General features: G+C 40.3%; 1 pseudogene; it reads left to right on the top strand.

Moving 5' to 3' along the window:
• Nucleotides 1-15,112: 15,112 nt before the first annotated feature.
• On the top strand, nucleotides 15,113-15,878 carry LOC142454274 (nascent polypeptide-associated complex subunit alpha pseudogene; annotated as a pseudogene).
• Nucleotides 15,879-19,103: the final 3,225 nt, after the last annotated feature.

The raw sequence follows: 19,103 nt of genomic DNA, 5'->3' as shown, positions 1-19,103 counted from the left end.
ACAGTCTGGCAAAGCCACTGTGGTAAATGTAGACGCGCACATAAAAAAACGGATCTCGCTTTGGCTTAACTTTCAACTTTGGCTAAGACTCTAGCCCTTATTTCCCCCTCCTTCCATCCCTTATTTTGGTAGCTGGAAATGCAATTAAGAGAATGGCTTGCCTTTTTAAATTTTATGTCACCTGTTATTTTTAATTTAATCCTGTTCTATTTAATTGTTACATTGACATTAACTGCTGTATTTGATGACTTCTACTCAATTGTGTTCCTTCAGGACTAGAAATAAACTTTTTAAAAACTTATTTCCCCTTTTCTAAACTGTAGTTCTTTGGATCTGAATAGTCCAAAAGAATAAGATTTTCAGCTTTCAATTCTGGTATTTTTAAGGATATGGATATATAATTTTCGTAATGTATTACAAGGCGCCAAGTTAGAAAGATTTTTAAAAATCGGGGGGTAAGTTCAGAATAAACTTGTTCCGTTTCTCCTGGCTGTCAGAGCTGGCAGTATTTCTACATGCTTGACCACTATCAGCACCTGGGCCTGAAATTATCCAGCTTACCTGGCTTGACTTGACAAGGATCCAGCTGAAAATTCAATGTTAAATGTACTGAGAGGTCTCTGAGAGTACAATACTTGAAGGTTTCTCTTATACAGATTTAATTATTGTCTACCCTGACATGTATAACCGCGACAATGACTTCACCATGTTCATTCATGGGGAGCACCATTAGAACAGGTACCTTCTCGGAAGATTCTTAAGAAAGAAAAAATAGATCGAATTAAGCAAAAAAGTAGGACCATGCAAAAAGTGGTTCAGGATCCTGACTGGTAGCAAAAAGCTTAGAGTACCTCTTTCTAAAATGTGTTTGTCACTTTATAAAGCAGTTTAATAGTGCTATTCTGACACATGCTTCCTTAAACTAATTGTATCAAATGCTTAAAGTTGATTAAAAGAATAGCTTAAGGGAAGTTCAGTTTATAGAAGCTTAATGTATACTTCTACTTTCATATTTGTGGGTGCTTTTGAAATAAATTGTGCTAATTTTAACAATTTTTTTCTGAGAGGGAGGAATCATTAAACAATGAAGGCAAAATATTAGCACTCTTTTTATCCAATTGTAATGTGCAATAAATTAAAAACTCAAATCTTTAAGAAGTTATAAGAAGCTGCTATCCCTCTGGCTTTAAATGTCCCAACTGTTGAGTCCTGCTCTATAGAAACAAAGAGTAGGCATGGGGTGGGGGGTGGCAGGAATTGCCAAGAATGAGGTGCTTGGTGATTCAGACCCACTGAGAGCATTTGGAAGAAAGGCTTGGCAGTCTGCTGGCAAACCTGTGGAGTGCGGTGGAATTGGGTGCTTTTTGTTTGGCACCTAGATCTTTATCCACACTTTTTTTTTCTCTCCGAGACTCTCGGTTCCCAGCCATCTCAATTTTTCCATGAGGCTTTTCTGCATTACTGTCTTTGCTTTCCTGCTTTAAGTCTCAGCACAAGAAGGTCCTTTTCCTTACAGACTGACCCTAACGTAGACCAGTTGAACCAAGTCCTGGTATCTTGGCACTCTTGGGCCTACACTCCCTCTATCCACTCCCATTCCCTCAGCAAAATAAACAGCATGTTCACATGTCTTCCATTTAAAATAAACCCTCGACCACTATCAGCTACATTTCTGGAAAAAGGAGACCAATTACCATTCTGCTCTCAAAGTGCCACACTGAAACTACCTTTGCTAGCATTTCCAATCAGCACCTATCTTGGGAGGTTCGATGGTTAAGCACTTGATTGGTAACTCAAAGGCTGACAGTTCAAACTCAACCAGCAATTCAGCAAGAGAACAACTTGTCAATCTAGTGTAAAGCTTACCCTACGGGTCATTCTGCTTTGTCACATAGGGTCTCTATGAATCAAAAATCGTCTCCCTGGCACCTGGCCACAACGAAATGCAACAAACCCCTTGTGGTTCTTGTAAAGGGTTCTGCAGCAGTTGTACTGTGTAACCATACCTCCTTAAAACAAGCCTCGTAATTTCTAAAGCCATTCCTTAACGATGGAGTCCCCCAAATTACTGTTCCCAGGTTGTCTTCACAGTTTACACCCTTTTTGGATGGTCTCCATTTTCATGATTTTATTACTACCTGACAATTGGGTAATGCTGTGGTAAGCATTGGACCGCCAACCTCTAGGTCAGCAGCTCAGCTCAAGCCCACCAGCTGCTCCATGGGAGCAGGATGAGACTGGAAGTCTATGTAAGGTGAGTCAGAATCACCTTGATGGCCTCGGGTTTTTTTTTTTATTGTTTTGACCATTTCCAAATTGACATTTTTACCCCAGCCTATTTTGAGCTTCAGAGATGTAGGCATCGGGATAAGTATGAGTGTAAATCAAAAAGTATAAAATCAAGGGAACCTTTATTAAAGAAGATTACAAACAGAAAGCTTTGTTTCTCAACATACCTTCCATCTAGGTAGGTCTCTGCACTCAAGTTTCCATCAGCTTTTTGAAGTAGCCTCATATTGTCATAAAAATCATGTTTTAGCTTTGAAATACAGTATTCCCCACACTTGGGATGCATTAAGATTTGCAGTAATGTGATTAAAGAGGTTGGTTTTTCAATAAACTTAAGTTTTAACCATTTGAGTTGTTCTTACAGATATTATTTTGTACACACTTTTGATAACATGAGAGGGATTCAAATGTTTGACTCCTTTTTGTCTAAATCTTTTGGTATGTCCCAAGACGATAGTGCCATTAAAAAAGTATAGGTTATGAACTGTTAAACATATGATCAGGTTTCTTCTTACTTACATTGCCTACAAAGAATGTACTTTCCTACTTGTATTTGTTCATGTTTTACTACTGATCAAGTCTGCCGGGTGTACGTAATGTTCTGTCCTGTTTCAGTACTTGCCTTTTTTCATGTGACAAAGCGCCACTGACCAACGCAGCATTTGCAGGTCTGAATCTTCCTTACTGCACAATTCTTCGTCCAGCAGGAGGCACTGCGAGGCACAGCTTGATTTGCTTGCCTTCTTAGCAGTTATGTTTGACTTTCCTCTGAGTGAAAATCGGTGTAAAAATTTTCTGCTGCTAGTGAGGTCAGTTGTACTTTTATTAGAATGTGCATTCTTTAACTGGCTGGTTTTTGTATGTTCTTTTTTTGGCGGGGGGGTTTCGGACAATTCTTATCACAATCCATACATCCATCCATTGTGTCAAGAACATATGTACATTTGTTGCCATCATCATTCTCAAAACATTTGCCTTCTACTTGAGCCCTTAATATCTGCTGCTCATTTTCTCCCTCCCTCCCCACTTCCCCCCACCTATTGTATGTTCTTTTTGTGGAGAGCTTTTACATGCCTAAAGCATAGAGTTAAATAAATTTCATATAAAATGTTCAGGATGGTGGCCAGCACATAATAAGCACTCAATAAATATGATCTCATTTTTTCCCCATCCCTTGGAGAATTTCCAATAATGCAATAGCAGGTGGAAGACTGAAAACAGATGCTACCTAGAGCTCTTTCACCTTCTCCATATGACGGAGACCCTTATCCCGCCTTGATCCCACAATAGGAAATTGTGTATTGGTCAGCATTGTATATCATGCACATCACTTTTTTTTTCTTTGAGAGTGACTTACAATATGAGACTCTCCAGCGCACAATAATCATCTCCCTGAAGAGGGTGTTTTTAAAAATTAATTTGGGAATTCATTTCTATTTCCATTAGGAATTAGTATGACTATAAATAACAGGTACCCAAGCATGAAGTCCAGTCCAAGCTTGTCATATAGAGTCTAGAGATGCCTTCAGAAACTCAGGATTTGCCCATATTTTACTCCACTACTCTTAGCAAACGGGTAAGTGCTTAACTCCTAGTCAAAAGGTTGGCAGTTCAAACTCCACCCCCATCCCCAGTGTCACCTCAGAAGATAGGCCTGGTAATCTTTTTCAGGTTACAACCTTGAAAATACACAGCAATTCTCTGCAGCACAAGTCACTGTGAGCTGAAACAAACAACTAACAGCATTCTTAGCATATATGTGGGTCTGTATCCATATATCCCACACAGCTGCAAGATGACTTCACCTCACGTCCAAATGTTGGGCATCAGGATGGGCAAAGGAGACAGCAGGAAGGAATGTCAAGAAAGTAAGTTTCCCAGAAGCCTTCCATTTCTGGCCTGTAGATCAGAACTCTTAGTTGGCATCTCATTGCTGCAAGAGAATCTGAAGAAGGAAGTCTCTAAATGTTGGGTACATTGTCTCCCCAGACAAAATCAGACTTGTTCTTAAAGAAGGGGTACCCTAGCTTGCATGTAAACACTGCTTAATGTTTTAACAGCTCGTTAGTATTTGTAGGGCACCTTCAATGTCTGTGACAGCATTTGGAACTCCATGGCTTATAGGAATTTATGTGCTTATATTTAGTTGTGAGAAAGGCCAAAGAGGTTAAATAATTTTCTCTCTTACTTAGCTACAATTTTGACCATCCTACTACCCGTCAGCTCCCCAAAGTCCATTGGAAATACCTTTTCAACTAGTTAGTCCTCGCCTCAGATGGATCGCTGATTATGAATGAAAAAGTTTCTATAACATGAAAACAGTTTTAAATGTTGCTCATTTAATGATGTCATTGGTGAAAAAAATACTGTCAAATTCATTTGATTGTTTGGCTTAACTGAAGTGAGACTGAGCAGGTGTTGTCTTGTTCACACGTTTTACTTGCCCCTGCATTCCCCATAGGGGGTGCTGCCCTGAGAAATGGCTCCTGCTAGAAAGAAAACCCAATTGTCATTGCCCTACTCTACTCAAGTGTACCCCACCATCCTGGGAGAGTGCAAATGTAACCTTCAGGACCTTTGAAATGTGGAGTTCTTGAGTCAAAATTAGTATTCAGCAAAGCCACATTCTCCCTGAGACACAAGTCTAGGTATCTCCCCAACTTCCCAGTGATCTGGAAACCTCATCTTGTAATCATTTTCATTCTTTAAAAAAAATCTTCAATGTCTTACAGAAGCATATTTTCATTTTACAAATCCCACCAATTCAGATAATACTCCTTACTCCCACGTTGCAGTCCCTTTCCCAACAAATAACTGCTACCATTTTTGTCTTTTCATACTTTCCTCTAGATACTGGTAATATAGACCAAGTCATTTTTGAAGGATGTTAAAAAGCAAATTATTTTGTATCCCTTCTACTCTAACCCATTTCATGAAGCTATTTTTACCTGTTCCCTGGATATATATTTTTTAATCCCCCCAACCCTGATACATTTTATAGCAAAGATCCAGAAATACAAGTATTCCAGGAAAAACCATTTCAATTCTGTACCAACTGTTTTGACTCCTGCTGACACCATCATGTGTGTCAAACTAGACTTGCTGCCCAGGGTTTTCTATGCTGATTTTTTAGAAGTAGATCTCCAGGCTTTTCTTTTCAGGCACCTATGGCTGGATATGAACCTCCAATTATTGGGTCAGGAGTTGAACATGGTACCCATTTACATATCCCAAGACCGGCTACCATTACCCATGTGCCCCAGACCATGCCAGATTCTTTTCTGAAGATGACATGGGCATGATCCCAAAACAGTATGTGAAAGGATGTTCTAGAATGGAATATTTAATGACTATAAATGCACTTAAAGTACAATTACTAAACATCATTAGTGAACCAAATCTAGCAATATAAAATACTTCCTAATCAAGTAGGATTACGAGTTAATAAAAATCTTTAATCATTCATATTTGATACAGAACAACCATATAATAGCAGTCTTATATTAAGAGTAAACTTACTTAACTCAATAAAATGTATCTACAAAAACCCTCACCAAAAAGCTTAAACAAGCAGCCATCTAGCAGAGAAACAACAAGCCCATCCGGAACACGCACACCAGCCTGTGTGATCATAAGATGTTGACGGGATTAGGTAACAGGCAGCAGAAGACCCAAAAGAAAAAAAAAAAACGTTGAGAATGTTGGGGGATCAAAGCAGAGATCCAAAACCTACCTGTAGACGATGGGACTTCCGCTCACAGAAGGGTCAAAGGAAGGGATGAGTCAACCAAAGTAAAGTATAGCACCGATGGAAGATAAAATATTCTCTGGTTCCTTGAGGCTTCCTCACCCCCAACTGTCCTGACCCCAGTCCTGCCTTTCACTTCAGGTTAGGCCGGGGCATGTACACAGGTACAGATGAGCTCACGACATGGAATCCAGGTCAGATAAACCCCTTGGGGACAGAAATGGGAGTAGCGATACCAGGAGGGGGAAGAAACCTGGGGAGGGGGATCGCAGTCTGTTAGACATGAAAATATAATTTATCAATGGAGGCAAGGGGAGAGGGCGGGAAAACACCTGATAACCATGGGCTCAAATAGTATGTTTAGAAAATAATGGCAACACATGTACAAATATGCTTGACATCGTTGACAAGAGTGTTAAAGAGCCCCAAATAAAATCATCTTTTAAAAAAAGCATAACAAAACCTAGGTATCTAATAAACAACTACTGACATTAGAAAATATTTTCACAGAAAGCGTAGAAATGTATTCAAACTATTCCATGTAAAAACTATACACAAGTTAGAAACTTTTTTTTCCCACAAAAGAAAAGCTTGTAGTTCGTTCAAGGATCGTTTGCTGGCCCTTAGGAGCGTTTTCCAGTCCAGTCTGTTGGGGCACCATGCCCTGGCCCCAAAGTCCACTTTCAGCATTCCCTGGGGACCTTGCCACTCCATTCCCTTGCTGTTCAGCTGCACTCCACCAGTGATTTGCCTCGGTGTGGTGGGATCAGGTCAGGTGCAATTCCCACACTGTCTCCGGTGATGTCCCCTGTATCGCCCTTAGTCACTGAGGGGCATCATGTCTCATAGTAGGGCCAGCCATGTTGTTCTCTCTGTGGACTGGCTGCTCTACTCAGGAACATCATCCTCATGGCCTGGTGGGCCAGGCTGTGCTCCACTCTCTCCTGCTGCCCCTTCATCTGCTCCCGTGTGCTCTGATCAGATATGTCCATCTCCCGGAGCTGCAGAATCAATGTCGCCCTTTGAAACAAATTCTTTTTGGGGGAGGAGCAGGAATCCACTTAATTTTTGGTGCTGGGGCCAGCCTCCCAGACCTCTCCACTGGTTCCCTACTCCGGGCCGGGATATTGCATTCACACCTTGCAGCACTGGGTTGAAGTCTGGTCCCACACAAGTTAGAAACTTGAAGTACTGTCATTGGTAATTATTTTTTAGCTTGTTAAAATGGATGTGGGAAAAATGAGCTTATTCCAGGAACCCAAGTGGAAGGTGAATTTTGAGAATGATGAGAGCAACGAATGTATAAGGGTGCTTTACTCAATTGATGTATGTATGGATTGTGATGAGTTGTATGAGCCCCGATACAATGATTTATTAAAAAAAGATGTGGGAAATTTCCAAAACAGTAAAATTTTGGAATAAGCTTTACTATCTAACTTTACTAATGCATAATTTTTATTTTAATCAGTTTTAAGTACATAACCTCAATATTTTTGGTCTAACTTGTATTTTGGTCTGTCATTTACTAAGAATTCACATTGATATGTAAAGTGAAAAAGTATAAAGTAAAAAAATCCGTCACCAAGGAATTATAGTCAGATATGAAGTACTGAAAATCAGAACCAGACAAGAGTACTTATCACAATTTGATTTAAATTTGAAGTTAGAGAACTCATTATTGCAATAAGAAAAGAGAATAGAATTAGAAGTATTAAAAACACTACTTACAGATTAAATTGAGAACACACAAAGTCCCTATACTATATGATACATTATTAGAATAAGAAATTTTTATATTTGCTGAATATAAAACAAATGTGCAAAAGTCTTGCTAAACACAAATAAATTACTTCGATTTTTTAATTATAAAGGAAGACATTCAAGATACACTGAAAGCATTAGCCAAGCCATGAATTGATGGAATACCAGTTGAAATATTTCAACAAGCTGAATTAAGCACTGGAAGCACTCATCTATGCTAAAGAATTTGAAAGAGAGCTTCTTGGCCAACCGACTGAGAGAAATTAATATTTGTGCCCATTCCAAAGAAAGGTGACCCAACAATATGCTCAAATTATAAGACGTTATCATTCATACTACATGCAAGTAAAATTGTATTAGGATTATGCAACAATGGTTGCGAGCAGACTGAGAAGAGGCCAGTAGAAAACAGTGAGAAGCTTGGGAGTTCCGGAATGTTTCATTGTGCTCATTAGGAGCTGGCACAAGATCAAAAGGCCAACAGCAAGGACATACTGCAGAATTTAAAATCAGGAAAGGGCTGTGATAGGGTTGTATCCTCTCACCATACTTAATCTGTATGGTGAGCAAATAATCAGAGAAGATGTGTTATATGAAGAATGCAGCATCAGGATTGAAAGACGGCTTATTTAACAACCTGCACTATGCAAATGACACAACTTGCTGAAAGTGAGGACTTGAAGCACTTGCTGATGAAGATCAAGGATTGCAGCCTTCCTTACAGCTCAATGTAAAGAAAACCAAAATCCTCACAACTGGACCAGTAGTTAAGTAACATCATGATAATGGAGAAAAGGTTGAAGTCAAGAATTTGGTCTTGCTTAATCTACAATCATCGTTCATGGAATCAGCAACAAAGAGGTAAAATTGCATTAGGCAAATGCGCAAGATCCCTTTTAAGGTGTTGAAAAGCAAGGATGTTACTTTGAGGACTAAGGTGCCCTTAATCCAAGCCATGGCATTTTCAGTTACCTCAGATGCATATTAAAGTTGGATATTAAATAATGAAGACTAAAGGAGAATCAATACATTTGAATTGTGCTGGAGAAGAATATTGAAAGTACCATAGACTGCTAAAAGGACAAACCAATCTTGGAAGAAGTACAGCTAGAGTGCTCCTTGGAGGCAAGTATGGTGAGATTTTGTCTTCCATAGTTTGGACATGTCAGAAGAGACCAGTCCCTGGAGAAGGACATCATGCTTGGTAAACTAGAGGAGCAGCGAAAAAGAGGAAGGTCCTCAAGAAGATGGTGGCTGCATCAGTAGTCTCAAGCATGGTGTAAGAATGGCACAGAACCAGGTAGGGTTTTGTGTTGTGCATAAAGTCACTATGGGTTAGAACCGACTGATTGGACCTAACAAGGCCTTTATAGAGAACATTTTAAGATTTTACTGAAAGATTTAAAACTCCTGTTGAGATGATTCCAACTTAATAAGAACCAGGCAACAGGAACAGACGAACTCATTTTTCTCCCATGGAGTGGCTGGTGAATTTGAACTGCCAACTTCATGATTAGCAGTCCCAATGCATAACCTATTGTGCCACCAGGCCTCTTTGCCTTTATGGATAGGATAGCTTTAAGTTGCTGTGCTTGTTGAAAAATAAAGATCATGAAACTATGATTGAGATAGCAGTTCATAGACAAAAGTATGCAGCCACCTAAATTGGAATATATTTTTAATTTCTGGGAGACACTGCCTAGAAGTCATAAAGTGGTTTGTATATTAACCTAGCCCCTATTTGTGTCATTCTATCAATGTGGAATATACTCATTTTTTTATTCTCGTTTCTTTGGGGGCTTCGTTCCTAAGAGCCACATCCTGATTTGCAGATTATTGAAAATTGACCTAATTATCTTGTCAGTCTAGAAAGTTATAATTAACTTTATGCTAGTGTCTTCTCACTTGTAATTGGGAGTCCTTTGCTAAAGAGAGTTGAGGTACTAGTCAAGGATAAAACTATATCCAGAAATTTTTCTCTGGCAGATGAGTGTTGTAATAATTAAGACTACTCACTGGTTAGGTAGACCATGTAGTTCTTGAAGAATGTAAACAAAACATTTTTCATTCCCTCTGTTCTAACCTATTTTATGGGGCTAGTTCTTCCCTGTATAAATTTTACAACAAACACCCAGATTGTGAATTCTCACCATTCCCACTCATCTGTACTGTCCCTGGGGGACACAAATAGCTAAGCACTGGACTACTAGCAGAAGAGTTCACGGAGCAGACCTACTCCGAGGTACCTTGGAAGAAAGACCAGGAAATCTGTTTCTGAAATATCACAGCCTTGCGCACACACACAGGTGGCCATGGACTGGAATTGACCTCCATTTAACAACTTCCTGAGTATGAGGTTACTTTGGACTGAGTTTCTCTTTGTCGCACCTCTCCTGAGGGGATGGAGCCTTCTGCAGCCATTCCCTCAGGCTCTCACCTCCTTTGGGCTGTCAGTTTCTGTAAACACGAACTCTAGTTGACCTTTATTTATTTTATCATCTCTGAAAGTGGATATTTTGAAACTGGAAGGAGACGTTTTTTATTGTAAAGTCATTAGGTAAGATGTGGGGCAGTGTTGATCTAGTGATTGAAATCTCACCTTTTATGCAGGAGATGGTTTGGTTCTATGTTGTCGCAAAACCAGCATTTGGAACTACCTGCTGGGAATAAGCCAATTGATAAGACACAGTGGAAGGAAGAGAGTTTTAGTAAGAATTGATACTCAAGGAGACAGCATGGACCAGTTCAGTAAAAAAAAAAAAAACTCTCTAACAAGTCAGAAGTATTTTTGTAGGGCTTTTTAAAAAATCATTTTATTGGGCTCTTATAACAATCAATACATCAGTTGTATCAAGCATATTTGTACATATTATGTCATCATTTTCTAAACATTTACTATTTGAGCTCTTGGTTGTAGGGCTTTTATAGATCAATGGAGGGAATCTTCTGGAATAATCAACATTTTGGTGTGATCAAACTTAAGCTGTCTGGTTCTCAGGTTTTCTCCCATTTGCAGGGGCTTGATAATATTTTAGCTGCAGGTTGTGTTAGCAAGTTCTATTTTAAAAGACTCCTGGGAAGGGAGGTGGGCTACTCTCGAGTTCTAGAGCGATAAAAATTATCTCACTTCCAACAAAATTACAAAAAAAAACAACAAAAGTGAACAAGATACAAGGAGCTCTTTGGGTTAGGCATTGTACCACTAACTTCAAGGTGCACAGTTCAAGCCCACCAACCACTCTGCAGAGGAGAGATGAAGCTGTCTGTTCCTATAAAGATTTATGGTCTGGGTATCCTATCTGGGGTCATGATGAAATAGGCTAGGTGGCAATACATTTTGATTTTGGTTAATGTTTCAGCAAAACTTATGGACTAGGTAGTAAAGTTCTGGTGATCTACTTCTAAAGAATTAGCCAATTAAAATAGCATATGTATTACAGATGTTGGGGGCCAGTAACAACCAAGCAGGAAGGAGCTTGACATTCCTGGGTGTAAGGAGGAAGAACAACACCAGGTATTATTTTTGAAAGCAGTGCTAGAGCATTAATAAATAAATGTTTCCTGAACCCCAAGTTTACTTGTATCCTCTAAAGTGATACTACTATGAAAGACTACATTTTAACCCAATTTGGACCCTATCATTGTATTTTGAGGAGGAAGAGGGAAAATGTTTAAAATGAAAACAGGGACAATATGTACCTCTGTTTTACGGGGGGGGGGGGGGAAGACTCCAAATTCTATATTTATTAAATCTTAAACAGGGCAAAGGAAAAAATAACATAACCTGATGATAGAGATCATCAAACAGTGTTTGAGCGATTCACAGGCTGATCCTATAAATATGGCAAACAAAGGCAATTTGTTCCAGAACCATAATTGACAGCATATTGATTCATCACAGTAGGAAGCAGGAAAGAGGTCATGATTGGAATGCATTCCTGCAGTTTAGAGAAGTTTACAGAAGAGGTTCGAAGACCCTCTGAACATCTTGGTCAGTGCATGATTCATAAGCACAGGATCATTCTATCAAGGGAACACTGAGGAGGGCAAGACTGCCATTCCCTGGGCTGACCAGGGAAGTTAAAGCAAACATTCTGCCTTAGGCCAAAGCTTTTTGCATTTCTGGTCAATAGTCAGAATTCAACGGAGACTGAATTATATAGAGACCCAAAATGAATTTAGGACTCCCACTGTAAACTACATTTTTGCAAAACAAGGACTCAGAATTTGGCATAGTGATTACAAGTTGGGTTGAGAGCCACAAGGTCAATGTTTGAAACCACCAGGTGTTTCGAAGGAGAAAATTGGGGCTTTTTACTTCCATGAAGAATTAGTCTCAGAAACCCCCAGAGGGCAGTTCTACCCTGACCTATAGGGTTGATAGGAGTGCATCGACTCCATGGCAGTGTGTGTGTGTGTGTGTGTGTGTGTGTGTGTGTGTGTAACACCTCATCCCTCTTTTTCAGTACAATGAAGTGCAAGTTCTACTTTCCCCACTCAGTTAATCCTTAGGACACAACTCCTAAATGGGTGAACAATCTAATTTACAATACATCAGAACTGGGAGTCTAGATTGGTGGGTAGGCAAAGCAGGCACAAAAGGCAATTTTGGAGACTAGGGCCCTGCTCAGAATTGTAAAGCACTGAAGATGAAATGAAGTAATGAAGATGAAATGATGCTTCAATGAAGATGTGAAGCACTGAAAATGAAATGATGCAGGGGCCGTGCCTGACCTCCTCTAGCTTCAGTAAAAAAAAAAAAGGAGATTCTAACTCCCCACGAAGCCCAAGGCTGATTGCCACAAGCAAAAGTCAGATCCCTGCGCCTCCAGCCTCCTTTTACCCTAATTCTGATACCATTCCTCCCACAACTCACTCTACTTCTGTGCTACATTCAACAATCCATTGCAATGGTTATGCAGAACTCATGTTACCATACGTCAGGATCAGAAGACATTAAAAATGTATTATTTGTCCATAATAGCACCATCGGCTGAATCTCTTTCCAGCCCTCAGCCTCTCACCCATGTGGTCCCTTGGCCTCTGCCCTGTTCCATGTGCCTCACAATCTCGGTGTCCTGCTTTGCCTCAGGGTCTCAGTGCTTCTACCTCTTCACATAGGGACCTTGAATGTGCTCCATTGGTTGCTCCTCTTTCTTGATGTTCACAAGATTCTTCCCTTTCAAAATATTTAATATGCAATTTGATCATTAAATCATGTTTAGAAGAGTTGTACAATCATTACCATCAATTTCAGAGCATATTCTTCTTGTACTCATTGTTAGCTTCTCATCTCCCCACAATCTCTTCTGCCATGCCTGAAGCAATTATTGATCCAATTACTGTCTCTGTAGTTACCTTTCTGGGTTTCATATATAGAAATAATACAAAACAAATAGGAAGCAAATGGCAATGTCAAACCAAAATAGAAAAAACCTCAATCAAAACAAAATATTTATAATTGAAACAACTTTAAAATGGGTCAAATGGTAGATAAAATAACACAATGTTACATTTTAACTTACGGTAATTACATCTGCCAGAGTAGATTTTACAATGCTGTCTGACAGCAAGGCTGTTCACATCCCCGAACTATGATCAGGGGGTTCCCTGGGGGCTTTATCCATATTGGTATCTGTAAATGGACTTTGGCTTCTGTCATCTGTAGCCTTCTGTGACTGGATATTCAGAATCTAAGCTCTGATACCCTTCCTTCATATTTGGATTTTATTATTTGCAGTTAGATTATACAAGCTGGTGTTCTTCCATGTGGACTTAGTTGATCCCTCACTTTGTCTTAAGACAAGCTTTTACAACCCTAGACATTATTCTTTGTAGTAGCTGGATCTATCTGCTTTTTTCTTCACCACACTTTGATAGCATCCATATCTTCATTGATCTCTTCATTAGGGCAAGTATCAAATAAGGTCATGTCATAAGAACGAATTGTTCTTAGACTGGGACTAGAATTAAGTCCAAGCCCAAAATCCAATAATATATCTATGGTTTATCTATGGTTCCTTTAGAGGCATCAAATTTCATGATAGAGAACACTATAAGCCATTCCCATGGGGCATAAGGCAATAATTTAGCCAATAGTATAGAATTTAAGACTGTTAAGAAGGAAATTATAACACCCCCCGCCCCTCTCAGAAGAATGCACTTCAGAGGGCAGCACTGGGGCTACAGCTTGGGGGGAGGGCGCGTCTGATTAGAGCACACGGGAGAAACAAAAAGGGATGGAGACGGAGGGGAGGACATCCTGGCCCACCAAGCCCCAAGGACGATATTCCTGCTCAGAGTAGACAATAGAAAGGACCACCAGTAGACATGATGGCCCTCACAAAATCACAACACTGCGGGGGACAATCCTGAAGACAGTGCGGGAATTGTGCACAATCTGATCCCATCACACTGGGGCAAAACACTAAAAACATGCAACAGAGCAGCAAGGTGAGCAAAGTGATGAAATTCCCTGGGCAATACCAAAAATAGGCTTTGGAGACAGAGCGTGTCACCCCATCAGACTCAACTGGAAAATACTTGTAAATGCCAACAAACAATTTGAACTATTTGTAGGCCTTTCCATTTTTGCCAGTGGCTTTCTTTTGTTATTGTTTTATTGATCTTGACTTCCTTTGTTGTTTTATTTGGCTTTCCTGGGCTTTTGCGCTTATTAATGTACCTGAATGTCTATCAAGGTAGGCAGGATAAATAATTCGGAGATGAAACGAATGGGACTAATGGTTCCTGGGGGAGGGGAGGGGGAAATTCAGAAGAAAGGAAGGAGATGGGGGGAAAACCAACCCAGGGATAAGGAAACAAGTGAACTAAAATCAATGGAGAGAAAGACGTAGGATGCATAGTGGGGCTTACTCAAGGGCAATGTAGCAGTGAGGAATTACTAAATCCAAATGAAGGCCCAACATGATGGTGGGACAAGAGGAAAGTAAAAGGAAATAGAGGAAAGACCCAAAGGACATTTATCGAGATCTAAATAAAGCCATGTACATATGTAAATATATATATAACAAGAAGAGAATAGAACTATGTACTCATCTATCTACTATGAATTAAGGTTGCAGATGGACATTGGGCCTCAAATCAAGTCCTCCCTCAATGCAAGAACACTTTGTTCTAACAATCTAGCATTCTGTGATGCTCACCTACCCAACACAATAGCTGAAGACAAAATGGGTGCATAAGTAAATGTGGTGAAGAAAGCTGATGGTGACCAACTATCGAAAGATAGAGCATGTGGAGTCTTAAGGCAGCCATCTATCTGAGGAGCAGCAAAGCTTTACATGGAAGAAGCACACCAGCTCTTTCCGCCGCCATCTTGGCTCCGCATCCCTGTGCGAAATGCCCGGTGAAGCCACAGAAACCGTGCCTGCCACCGAGCAGGAGTTGGCCCAGCCCCAGGCTGAGACAGGATCTGGAACAGAATCTGACAGTGACGAGTCAGTACCAGAGCTTGAGGAGCAGGATTCCACACAGGCCACCACACAACAAGCCCAGTTGGCAGCGGCAGCCGAAATTGACGAGGAACCAGTCAGTAAAGCAAAGCAGAGTCGGAGTGAAAAGAAGGCACGAAAGGCTGTGTCCAAACTGGGTCTTCGGCAAGTCACAGGGGTCACTAGAGTCACTCTCCGGAAATCTAAGAATATCCTCTTTGTCATCACAAAGCCAGATGGCTACAAGAGCCCTGCTTCAGACACTTCCATAGTTTTTGGGGAAGCCAAGATCAAGGATTTATCTCAGCAAGCACAGCTAGCAGCTGCTGAGAAGTTCAAAGTTCAAGGTGAGGCGGTCTTGAACATTCAAGAAAACACAAACTCCAACTGTGCAAGAAGAGAGTGAAGAGGAAGAGGTTGATGAAACAGGTGTGGAAGTTAAGGACATAGAATTGGTCATGTCACAAGCAAATGAATCCAGAGCAAAGGCAGCCCGGGCCTTGAAGAACAACAGTAATGATATTGTAAATGCTATTATGGAATTAACCATGTAACCATCTGAAAACAAAGGACACACACACCGCGCCCCCCCCCTTTTTTATTTTTGGTGTTTCAAAAGTGTTACTATGTTTGGTTTGAAATTTGTACTGTTTCTATCAATAAAGTTATCGCTTGGATGAAAAAAAAAAGCACACCAACCTGTGTGATCATAAGGTGTTGATGGGATCAGGTACCACTCATCTAAGACCCAGAACAAAAAAATACCCAAGGTGAATGGGAGAGGGGGGCTGTGGAGTGGAGATCCAAGCCCATCTGTAGAGAATTGGGCATCCCCCTACATAGGGGTCACAGGGAAGAAATGAGCCAGTCAGGGTGCAGTATAGCACCGATGAAACAACTTTCCTCTAGTTCTTGGTGCTTCCTTCCCCCCACTATCATGACCTCAGTTCTACCTTACAAATTGGATTAGACCAGAACATGCACACTGCTACAAACAAGAGCCTGCAACACGGGGAATCCAGAGTAGCTACCACCACCACCACCACCCCTGGGCCAACAATGAGAGTAAAGATACCAGGAAGATTAGTGGTGGGTGGGCGTAGAGAGGGACATTGGATCACAAGGATCAACCTATAACCCCCTCTTGGGACAGAACAATGGAAAAGTGGGTGAGGGGCGGCAGAGGATGATATAAGATATGAAAGACTTGAGGTAGGGCAGGTGAGGGAGGGAGGGCAAAGAAATGGGGAGCTGATATCAGGGGCTCAAGTGGGAAGAGAATGCTTTGAAAATGATGATGGCAGCATATGTGCAAATGTACTTGACACACTGGATGAATATGGATTGTGATAAGAGATGTATGAGCCCCCAATAAAGGTATTTAATAAATAAAATTAAATTAAAAAAAGAAAGAAATTATACATGTATAGTTTGGATTTTCAGACCACAATATATGAATTGTTGATTTATACAGATTAAACTCTCTAAGTGACTGGACGCTATTTACATGAACAATGGGGGTTGGTGATAGGGCAAAACTTCCAATGACACTAACTCACAAAGGTGGAACCATACCAGATTAATACATGTTAAAAGAAAGCAAGCAGAAAAAAAGAAAGGAGAGCCTAAACTAGTACATATATGGTAGTCCCAGATCATCATTCACTGAGCACCTTCCAAGTAAGAGATCTGAACCCGTCTAATTCCATAACTTATTCCATAACTTTGGGATAGCAGACACCTGATTCTTTTCACACCAAGGTGTTTAAGCCTTACGTGCAAGGGAATGTCTTAAACAAGACAAGCACCCCTCCTCCAAAACTACCGTGGTATAATATGATTAAACTACAAAATCAAAGACAAGGAAAGAATTCTGAGCAGATCAGGAAAAACAAAAATTTACCTACAAATGGAGACCAATAAGTCTAAGCTCCAGTTTTCACCAGAAACTATGCATGCAAGGAGAAAAATTTTAAATTGCCAACCAAAAATCATATCCAAAACTGTCCTTCAAATACAATGGAAATATAAGGACATTTCCAACTAAGAAAAAAGGAATTTGTGAAAACAAGACCAACCTTTACCAAGAAGAAAAAAACTAAAGAGAGTTCTTTGAACAGAATTAACAGCAAACATCAACCTGAGATCAACATTCAAGACAACATCACCCAGAGTCAATTCAATCATTGTAATAATGAAAGTAAACATATAAGATTCAAAATAGGAAGCCAGAAATATAAATCTGCAATTAAAATAACTAAGCAGCAAATAGAGGGGCTAATGTAGACACAAAACATGTGAATGGAGGGGAAGTCAAGTAGATTTCAAGAAGGAATAGGCTTTTTAAACTTGAAAGAAAATAACAAAGTAACCCCAAAGTATATAAATAACCCTCATCAAGATTGAAAAAGGGAAAATCACAAAAACCTAGTAAATAGTAAAACAACAGCTAAGAAAAGAAACCCCACAAACAAAATGAACTCAGTACAGAAATTATGAGGAGCAAAGAAATCAACAACACGGGAAAATAAACAGCCAAATGACAGCAATACTTTTAATCAACACAGTGCTAAAAGTCTTAAGAGCTATTAGACAGCAAAAAGAGATCAAATACATCCTCAATGGTAACAAAGTAAAATTTTATTGCAGATGATTTGATTCTATACGTGGGAAATACCGAAAATCAAGAAAATTGTTGGAACTAAGAAAAAGATTCAGCAACATTGTGCACCACAAGATTACCATAAAAAATCAGTCAGGTTTCTATTAACAAAGAGATCTCCAAAAAGGAAATCAAGAAAACATTACCGGAGAGGGGCGCATCTGATGGGAGCACACAGGAGCAAACGATGAGGGAAGGAGAGAGTTGAACACCTCCTAACCCACCAAGCCCCAAGGGCGACATATGTGCTCAGAGCACCCAACACACAGAGGACCATAGGGCTGGCCCCACCTCCAGACACGATCTCCCTCACTGACCCACAGTGCTGCAGACAACACTGTAGACACAGTGTGGGAATTGTGCCCGATCTGATCCCATCACATCGTGGTGAAACGGTGTGCAACAGAGCAAAGCACTGAAGTCCCCAGGGGAATACCAAAAATAGACGTTGGGGCCAGGGCGTAGCACCACATCAGACTCTACCAGAAAATAATCCCAAAAGTCAACAAACAGACTTGGAGCTATCTATACGATTTTTTTTTTGGGGGGGGGTGTCATCTTATTTGCAGTTGTTTTGTTTTCTTTTGCTCTGTTTTGGTTTTGTGCTTATTATTGTCTCTGCATGTCTATCTAGATAAGATAGGCAGGATAAACAATGTGGAGGAGAAAACAAGGAGACTGACAATTGCAGGGGGACATGGGAGAGAGGGAGGCAGGGGAAAAGAAGGGGGGGTGTCAACCAACCCAGGGACAAGGGAACCACAAGTGATGTAAAATCAATAGTGAGGGGGGTGTAGGAGGCCTGGTGGGGCTTGATCAAGGGAAATGTAGCTGAGAGAAATAGCCGAAACCCGAATGAAGGCCAAGCATGATAGTAGGACAAGAGGAAATTAGAAGGAAATAGAGGAAAGAATAGGAGGCAATGGACATCTATAGAGGTCTAAATACAGACATGTACACATGTAAATATATTTATATATAATGATAGGGAAATAGATCTGTGCATATATATGTTAAGTGTTAAGGTAGCAGACAGACAGACATTGGCCTCTACACAAATACTCCCTCAACTCAAGAATACTTTGTTCTAATAACCCACCATTCTGTGATGCTCACCTTCCCTACATGATCGCTGAAGACAAAAATAGGTGCATAAACAAATGTGAAGAAAGCTGATGGTGCTGGCTAT

This window comes from Tenrec ecaudatus, chromosome 8 (assembly GCF_050624435.1).
Source record: "Tenrec ecaudatus isolate mTenEca1 chromosome 8, mTenEca1.hap1, whole genome shotgun sequence".
NCBI classification, from domain to species: Eukaryota; Metazoa; Chordata; class Mammalia; order Afrosoricida; family Tenrecidae; genus Tenrec; species Tenrec ecaudatus.
Note: the sequence above shows the minus strand (reverse complement) of the source record. Positions and strands in the feature narration are given on the sequence as shown.